The sequence below is a fragment of the Sinohyriopsis cumingii genome, chromosome 12, assembly GCF_028554795.1.
Source record: "Sinohyriopsis cumingii isolate HCF-2022 chromosome 12, ASM2855479v2, whole genome shotgun sequence".
In the NCBI taxonomy this organism is placed as follows: domain Eukaryota; kingdom Metazoa; phylum Mollusca; class Bivalvia; order Unionida; family Unionidae; genus Sinohyriopsis; species Sinohyriopsis cumingii.
The window spans coordinates 31,811,229-31,821,723 of NC_142972.1; the positions used below are offsets into that span (position 1 = coordinate 31,811,229).

General features: G+C 34.8%; 1 long non-coding RNA gene across 1 annotated transcript; it reads left to right on the forward strand.

Moving 5' to 3' along the window:
• The first annotated feature begins 2,886 nt into the window (after positions 1 to 2,886).
• On the forward strand, positions 2,887 to 10,112 carry LOC149786199 (uncharacterized). The gene is made up of 3 exons (XR_016425188.1): positions 2,887 to 3,202; positions 5,995 to 6,063; positions 8,039 to 10,112. It is a non-coding gene; the product is annotated as an uncharacterized LOC149786199 (long non-coding RNA).
• The last annotated feature ends 383 nt before the right edge of the window (positions 10,113 to 10,495 follow it).

A 10,495-nucleotide genomic window follows, 5' to 3' on the forward strand; every position in this document is an offset into this window, starting at 1 on the left:
CGGTGTGGCTGATATAGTGCGGTATTTGTGGCGCGTGATTTGGTGTGTACATGGATTTGACCGCTTCAAGACTTAATGCCCCTAACTCTCGGAAGACGGCAAGACGTACTGGATTAAACTGGTAAGAAACAAATAGATTCTTTATAAAAATTGTTTATTATATTCGTCCAAAATAGCTGTTCGTTCTTTCATTAGTTATCATCTGTGACAACTTGCTTGATTCCGGTTCCATCAAAGATGCGCAGGTCCTCATATCATTGCATCATTGCTTATATTTAACTTTGAGTCATGCACATAGGATAAATAAAATATTATGACTGACAGCGAAGTTGTAAGCAACGATACAAACCCCTGTGCGATGGTCTTGATTATTGTATTCCCATGTCAAAACAGTTGACATTGATGTCATAATAATTGGTAAACGATGAACCGGCTCTCTCTCTCTCTCTCTCTCTCTCCTTTTCAACTTGATTGTCAAGAGAGAAGCAGAGTAGAGCTAAATGAACTTTATAGTACAAGAAGAACATTGTGCTTTTTCTTGTTTGTTTATTTTTTTTTAAATCCGAAAAAGAAAAAGAAACTTTTCAAAACAAATTCAGATAGATAAGGAAAGGAAAATGGAATATCCCTGTGTCAGTACCTGATACCTTTGTAAAGTAAATGGTTGCTCCCTTTCAAACTAGTACAGTTCTCACTCATGATGAAGCAGTTATCTCCACACAGATAACAAGGCTCTGTACATGACAGACTCGTTGATTATTATATAAACAAACTTGGTTACTATAGTCTGAATCCTGACTTGGTATCTCACAAGCAGGAGTGTTCCAAAATCACGTTCTAATGAACTAGTCAACTACAAGTAAGACTTAGTGATTCTCAGGACTATACCGGTTGGAGGTCGCTGCTATTCTAGCCAAATTGGTCTGAGTATTATGGGACAAAGACATACTCTGACACTCTTTTACTTATTTCTGCCATTCCTATCATTACTCTTCTGACTGTCCTATCCTTTCCGTCGTTACTTTATCTTTGACCACACACCATCCGTTGCTTAATAGCTAAGCATGACTGTGTCGGCATATTTATAGATAGATAGATATAGCTCCCCGTTTGTTTGTACACAGTCAATAGCAAATCTTTAATGTGATAAAAGGTGCACAGAACTTAGTCATTTCATTCATTGAATTTCTTACCTGACTGTGACCCCGAGTGGCAATAACACTAGCATCCTCCACACCGTTCAAGCTTAACGGTCTGTCCATACTATCACGGCAGCATATTGTATGCACTACGGGTGAGTCTCTTTTCCTCAGACAGCGTTGTGATGTAGTTCATCTTCTTCAGAAACTGCCGGATAATTCCTTAAAGTACCATAGTGTTGAGAGTTTAGTTTTATATCTATTTCCACTCATGAATATAAAAATGACACCGCTTGTTAAATCCACGGGAAAGGCAAATTTGTATTTGTCATTTTGTTTTGTGTGCTTGATTTGACATTGTAAATATCGGAAGCAGACAGCATATTATTTTCCTTCTATGTACATACATGTTTAGTCCTGCACATACCACTTCACTGAAAATGGACTTGTCCAGGAACCAGAAATGACTGACGAGCATGGTCATCTTTTAAACTGAAAACATCGTTTGAAGTGAAATGCTCAAATGATAACTGTGTTAGGGCCAACCTGGGCATAATCAGGTTTGAAATTATAAATCAATAAATGAACTGATTAAGTTCTAAGCATCTCTGATCTCATTTGTGCCTTTTGTTTTTTAAATTGGGGAAGTATATTTAGACTATAGTTTAAGCTCGATTTAGTGGAACTTGCTGTTGGTATTGAATGGGATGGCCATGTCAGCATGTGATATGTGAGAGCACTTTCACATCCTGCAGAAAATTAATTCTCAGACTTGGAAAACTCTGCATATGGTTATTTATAGTTCTACACTTCCACACTAAACCCTAACGAACTTTATTCGACTTAGGCCTATCCCATACATATATACGGTAGTCAGCAGCATTGCCATTGCTATGCGTCAGCTGTGAGACTGCAACTATAATTAATGGCCATCATATTGCTTAGATCAACACACGGTGTTAACAACAGCTTTCTTGGGCAAATAAGTCTTGTAATTTTTGTTTCACTGATGTTCTGTTACAGTGATACAGAGTTATGGACTATTACATATGCTATCTCCCTGCTATTATTAGCACATGATTAATAGTTGGCCTAGACTGGACATCAGAAGACATCACTGTCCTGTGCCATAAACATATGCACGTATTATCCATACACTGAGCTAGGTAATATTTGACCATAAATATATAGTTCCCACATACATATCTTGGTGATGTCATCCATAAATATATGGCTCCCAAACTACCCTAGTTAATATTTGTCAGAATTCGCACCTTCACACAAGTCTGCTACTCCTTGTGCCACCATTGTAATATATGCTCCAGTAGAAAACAGTGTTTTAAAGTAACAACAGTAGTACATAAAAAACTCAAATTTACCAGAAAATGAGACAAAAGACTCACTTTAATATTCCTAAAGGTTTCTTATATCTATTATAATTTTGATTGGGGAGAGATTTTGTATCTAAAGCAAAACAAAATCAAAAAGTGGGGAAAATCATGATGGAATTATAATTAAATTACTTACTTGTTAGTAAAAAAAATAGTCTATCAGATTTAGCTTGTGACCCGTTTTTATAAAAAAAAATGGGCAATGTGCATATGCATCCATCATAACTCATTCCTCGATAAGTGCAGATAATCATAGACAAAAGACAAATTTACAGGAGAAGATTTTGAATTCAATTTATTATCATTCTTACCATTATCTTGATTATCTTCAAAGGAACTAAAATATATATGTCAGATTGAGTTAAATATCAACATTCTATTAAAGGATTGTTGGAAATTGACTTTTAAAGTTAAATTGCTTTTATCATCAGATTTAAGATCATAGTACTTTCATACATAACAGATGTTTTCTTAAGGATTTAATGCCATTTTAACACAATATAGGCTATACATGGCGGCCAGTATAACTGGCGGAGGAAGTACTCTGGAAAACCTTAGGAAGAACCATCCACCCACGAGAAGCTGCTGGCAAGCTTTGTCAAGTAACCACGTTAGCCGAGCCTGAGACTCAAACCCACGCAGACAGAGGTGAGATGGCAGAGATCAGGAACGGTGAGTGCTTTAGATACTGGCCGCTCGGGGACCCTAAAACAAATATAAAGGACACTGATACAGCTATGAAATGTATTTTAAAAGCATCTACAGTAACAACGAACCACCCAAGAAAATCGGTTACAACAGCTCCTCATGGAACTTGAGATTTCATTACAGCTACTGATGTAGGTGTCCACTGTCTGTCACATTGCCAACACATGTTTAGTAGCTGACTGTTTTAGGCAGAGGTTGGTTTGCCTCATCGAAATAGTTACTAAGGATTTTGATGAGAACTTTACTGATTCAAAACAGGATAATTAGTGTAATAGATTTTGCATGGCAAGTAACATTTTGTCATTGAGAGATTCATTCTCCTGAGAACTGGAAGTTCGTGAATTTGAGTCAAAAACAGTGCCTCATCAAAATGTGTTAGGATGAAACAGTTATTTTATCTGCTGTTTTTAGACCATGATTTCTTGTGTATAAAGCACATTAATATAGCTAGAATATCAAAACTTATACAGCATAGTGTTAGGAACGCTTTCAATTACAACTTTGAGAAGACATAAAATAAAATGCCCTTGAGATTTTGGAATTAATTGTCAAATGACTCTTTAGTTTGGAAATCTGTTGAGAACCCTGCCTCTGTGTGTAAGGAGGGTATACCTTGTCAAAACAGTAGCATGATTGTTTCTATCTTGAGATTCCTTATCAAAGCTTTCTACAGAATCAAATGAATAGTGCACAGTTTTTATTACATATGCAGTATTTAATGTGTTTTTATGACTAGCTTTATTTGAATCTTAAAAGGTGTTTATGAATTAAGTAGATGTCCCATTGAAGGCCCCGTTAAGTGGTTAGTAAAGAACTGAGTTTTAGAAGGACTGGCTGCATTACTGTTTCCACAATTAGAAATTAATGCTTGAATGATGGACTACTATAGTATTAAGGTTGGTAAGTGAGCAACATAACACTTGTACCCCAGACTTACCGATTTTAACACTGTTACCCTAGTCTTACCGATTTTAACACTGTTACTCTAGTCTTACCGATTTTAACACTGTTACCCTGTCTTACCGATTTTAACACTGTTACTCTAGTCTTACCGATTTTAACACTCTTACCCAGTCTTACCGATTTTAACACTGTTACCCAGTCTTACCGATTTTAACACTCTTACCCAGTCTTACCGATTTTAACACTCTTACCCAGTCTTACCGATTTTAACACTCTTACCCAGTCTTACCGATTTTAACACTGTTACTCTAGTCTTACCGATTTTAACACTCTTACCCAGTCTTACCGATTTTAACACTCTTACCCAGTCTTACCGATTTTAACACTCTTACCCAGTCTTACCGATTTTAACACTGTTACTCTAGTCTTACCGATTTTAACACTGTTACCCTGTCTTACCGATTTTAACACTGTTACTCTAGTCTTACCGATTTTAACACTCTTACCCAGTCTTACCGATTTTAACACTGTTACCCTAGTCTTACCGATTTTAACACTGTTACCCTGTCTTACTGTGTAAGCTTTCGCCCCTGATATGTATAGTGGGATTAGGGCTGGTAATTGTCTTACTTCCTGAACAAACCGTGCCAGTGGCCTAGTACTTAGAGTATCTGCCTTGGATGAGGGAGATTGTGGGTTCGAACCCCGGCCGAGTCATATGAAAGACTTACAAAAATATCACTGAGCATTAAGAGGTAAGTTCAACATCATATCAAACTTGTTTTAAAGTTTATTTTAAATACCTTGTTCACAAGGGGTCGCGTGCATAAATCCAGGGGACCCCACCAAAATGATCTGAATCAGGCCCCACATTTGAGAAGGTCGGTGCTTTGTGACTGGATGGGACAAGATGCTACATGTCTGTAGCATGATGCCTATTGATAGACATCACTATAAACTTTCTAACTGCAGACATCATTGCGATATGACTGAAAATATTTTAAAGCTACATTAAAAACTCAAATCACACACACATTTCCTAAATAATGTCTGCTGCATACAAGTTCCGTTATCTAATTCCTTTGGTGATACTGAAATTACCATTACGCCTTTTTACTTCTGGAAGTATATCCAGATAGAATCAAGTAGTTTAGTTTTTTTTTTATTTTTGCACCACTAAGAGTTATTAACCACTTTGTTAAAAGAAAATTTACACTTAGTTCACACATATTAGGCATATATCTGCTTACATATCTCTTCAATCTACTGAAATGATGATCAACACATTTTGAAGGAAATAAATACCTGATTATATCTGTATATACTTCTGTAAGGAGAAAGGCGACAGAGTAAATTTTGTATGATTAACACAGATAGAATCAAATCTGAGCAGTTTTATCAATATGGACTGTATGGGAGAGATTCTTGAAAACTAGATTATTGAAAACGTGTCCTTGTTGTTGACTGCCGATAGGTTATACTATAGATCAGTAATTGTTCAGGCAGTACATGGACCCTCCACCAGTATGTATCAGGGGTGATGCCCTACATGGTATGACAGACTAACAGCTTCTTATAATGCTTCTAACTGATGTGTTTTATGTATCCTTATATATAGTTTTCTTAGCTTCAGGAAATATGATGATGAAACTACATGCAAATATACATTATATCTCACCATTTTCACATATTTGATAGGTTCCAATTTTAAAGGTCAGATCATAGCAAGATATAAGACACATGCCAGATTTGTTTACTTTGTTATAGCATTTTTGATAATGAAAACAGTTGGAAAGTATTCAGGTCTTACAGTGTATTTAATATAAAATATATTTGAAGATTTTTTCTGACAGAGGTTATTGAAGACCTTCCAGATGATGGTGCAGACTAGGGAGAAGAAGAAAAAAGAGCTCTGTTACATTGTGTGTATGCTCTGAAGATAAGTAACAGAAAGAGTGAAAAGCAATAAGTTTTGTAAAATTCAACAAATACTTTATTTCCCTAGAATGCAAAGTAAAAATGTAATTAAAAGGAACTTATGGTATTATGAATTAAATCCCAAATAATCCTAGAATTACAGACACAAGTCCTAATCATTTAAAGGCCTGAATAAGTTAAATCCAAAACTGAGGGCGTTGCTGTGTATGTAGTAGCTTGTAGAGTGTTAACGTTCCAACAGTCGTTTGTTGAATCACAGTAGTATAATTCCAGGTTTGAATTCACTATGTATTTCAGTGACTGTCTCTATCCAAGATTTTTGTCAGAGCGCTTTTGTATTTCCAGAGAAAATAATAACTTGAATTCAATAATTTGAAGAAAAAGATCCCAGCCTGAAATAAAATACTGAACACAACTTATAATTCAACTTGAAAGTGCTAGATCTTAAAGCATGACTGAAAATTCCACTCAATTTCAAGATTACATACTATTCTACTTGACCTCAGGTCACAATTAGCATTTTTTAAGATATACCTAATTGACAATAACCTTCTAGAATGATCCTGATGCTTGCAAAATAAAATTGTTAGTTATTATTAGAAAGCAGAACCTGGACTACGTGAATTAAACTAAGGGAATTTCAAAACCTAGACCCAGACCCAAACAAACATATTTACTTCTTCTTAATAATGATCCTGATATTAATCCTATACACATAGAGAATATTTTAGCTATGTATTATTTGTTTACAAAATAAAATTTAAAAAATGTCAGTTCAGGTCAAGCAGAAGATGAACTCAATTTTGGACACGGTCAAGCCCAACATACAATGTTACATTATAATAGCATGTAATGAAATACAAAATTTAAAGAAAAAAAATAACAAGCGTTGCAAATTAAATTTACATAAAAGGAGAATTTTGTGAAGATAATATCGAGTTTAGCACTTGAAATAAATTGATATGCATAGCTTTATAATAAAAACAAGATGTGACCAGAAAAACCACAAAGGTTGTGAATTTCTTACTTGATGGTTACCACAAACAACTAATTGCATGAACCCGTGATAATCTGTATTGGAAGACGAGCTCATTTATTAAGGATATCCACTTAGTAATATCTCTACGTTGAAATTACATGTTTATAACGTTATTTAAATGTATCATACTAGATTGATTGGACCTTTTGTTATATCAAAATAATTATATTTCAGAACAGTATAGGACCATCAGAAATATGTGTATTACAAACTACAAACTTTCACATGAAAATAAAGAAATCGCTGTTAATGCTAACATCTGTACTTTCAAGATTGTTCAGCAAAAATTGGTGATAACTATATCTCACAATATTAAACTGAGTTCAGCTTATGTCAAAACTAATTGTTCCAGTATATCTAAATCATATTTAGTTAAGGGCGCATTATTCCGTTTTGATTGCTAGAGATGTTAACAATTAAACTCGTTTACTTTCTTTTTCTGGCTTCAACTCATAAACGTTATGGCTGTGATACTGAAGTTAAAACTTTTACATTTGCTATGCTTGTAGATGATATTCATTTGTAGCTTTTGCTGTTAAAACAAATTAATAGTATGTTACAATAACATATTTGTCAGTGTGCACTCAAGACCCTAATGTTAATATTCATATTATCAGTATTGGTTTCTTTACATTGCTTAGAGTTGTTCCATTTAAACATACCTGGTACCCAGGGTAGGCAGTGTTATAAAACTATATGCCACGGTACTTTGATTTCACAGAGTTCATATTGAAATGATGAGAAAATTCTAAATTGGATCTTTGGGTGAGTAACCACTATAAAAATGCCTTCCCTGTGTTCCAGGTATGTTTTAATGGAACAGCCCTTACATGGTAAACAGTTGAACAATTACTGCTTCAAATGGTATCAATATTTGGGGAATGTAAGATCTGAAAGTAAAAGGGAATATTTTGTTTTAGGTAAAAACTGCAAGTCAGGCGTGAAAGCAAAAAGGAAGAAAATGACAAGAATACCATGGTCTATGGAGGAGAAGGCACTGTAGAAAGACAACTGGGACAATTTATAAGAACTGGTTCACTACCAGGAAAAGCAACATGTGAAGAGGTAAAGAGGAAGGAACCTATTATGGCAAGGTGTCCATGGAGCCAGATTAAAGTCTATTAAAAATTCAAAATCTAAAGCTATATTAAAGATAAATAAATTAAAACCTTTACCTGAAAAATTCAAACAGATGATAAATATTTGATATCCTATAAATTGGTACTTTTGGAATAGAAAGTCTCGGCTTTGTTTTATACTGCAAATCAACATATATGTGGATTATGTAATTCAAAACGTGTTATCGTTCATCGTGTAATTCTTTGTTACTCCAACCTAAGTCTGTCTGAATATTGTGAAGGCAAAACTTATTAAACATCTTTCAGATGAATCTGTTTATGCAACTGTTCTGTTTGTCAGATGTTTAAAATGTTAATCGACGAGATTATGTCACATTCATATTCTTGACTTGTATTATGCACCTATTTTAAGTGTGTTCAAAGGTCTGCTGCCCATGTTTCATTTTTATCATTTTTTTTTTGGACTTAGGGAAAAAATTCTAATTGGAATTATAGCGCAGATAACTTAAACTTTGTTTGCTTTTTTTCCGAATATGTAATGGTGAAATTATTTGAATTACTCAAATACATTTATACTTTACAAAGGAAATTGTCTTGCTTCTTGATGTTTCTTCCAAACACATATTGACAGTGTGACGTTTCATCAAGTTTGGAAGGAACTACCTTATCTGATTATAATAGAGATTGTCCATGCAGACAGTAATGATAAATAAGATGATGTTTTCACGTAACAATGCAGCAGTATTGCATATGACTTCTGTGATGCCATTTTTGTCATGACTCCTCCACCTTAGATGGAAGTTGATGTCCTTTCGTTCATCTGTCAACGCCCTCAATGGTACAGTATTTTTTTACTTTCTTTCACTTTAATACCATTGTAACCAACATTTCGAATGTTGTTTATGAGTGGGCTCAATATGCATGGCCAGCTTCTTGTATTTATTCAATAATGACATACATATTGACTGAAATGACTTTGTTTGGGTTGCATCTTTTATATTAAACATTTTTGCGGAGATGAACATTTACAGAATGCAGTGAAATATGTAAAACAACAGTGAAGCAACACAAAGACTTTCTCATTCGCATTCTTTACCTCAAACAATAAATATCAGCAACACCAATATTAAATTCACACAATCAGTACGAAACCAAGGTGTTACTCTGGACAGTACTCTCACATTGCACAAATATGTGATGAACATATACAAGGCTGCATATCTTGAGCTGAGACGCATCAGCTCAGTTCGCAAATATCTTTCAGTTGATGCCACTAAAACACTTGTGTGTTCATTAGTACTTTCAAGACTCGACTATTGTAACTCAATTCTGTCTGGTTCATCTCAATATCTGCTCCAGAAACATTAAAAAGTTCAAAACACAGCTGCTCGGATCATACTTAGAGTATCACGATCAGAACACACCTCCCCGCTGCTCTGTACCCAACACTGGCTATCCATTCGATCCAGAATCAAACACAAAATTTGTTCTCTGTGCTACGTTTCACTGTCGGACTGTAGTCCAACATACCTATCCGACCTCACCCACGTGTACACACCAGCAAGATACTTACGCTCCTCTTCTGACAATCGTATGCTCATTATTCCCACTATGAAAACAAAGTCATATGGACAGCGTTCTTTTGCATATCAGGGCCCAGCAGCGTGGAATGAATTGCCCACGGAACTTAGACACAAAGACATAGTGATCACATTCAAGATGGCTCTCAAAACTGACTTATTTCGACTGCAAGAACAAACTTAAAGACCTAATAATGTTTCCTACCTTAAATATTCTCAGCATGTTTTTTTTTAATGTTTTCTAATTTCATGGTGTTTGTTTTTGTAATAATATTATATGTTTTTTATCTTATAGGTGTTGTCTAACGTTGTAAAGCGCTTAGAGCTTCTAAGGATTAGGCGCTATACAAAGTCCTCATTATTATTATTATTATTATTATTATTATTATTATTATTATATGTGTCATATTTATACATGCTTATCTGACTCAATTAAATTATAATGCAATTAAACCATTTAATGTTTTTCTTCTCAACTTCTTACTGTTATTTATTTTTAATTCTTTGGTTTCAAACAGTATTGGGTAGGTGGCCATATCAGCTCGGTAGGCGGATCACGGCGTTTTGTAATCCAATGGTCATTAGTTCACTACACTGGAGAGGAAAAACAAAGCCTGACCTTAGATCCTGAATAAGAACACTCTGACCAGATTTTGGCAATGCACCTGATAACAAAAGACTCTGAGAAGCTCCTGTGTCCCTTAATATTTTAATTGGG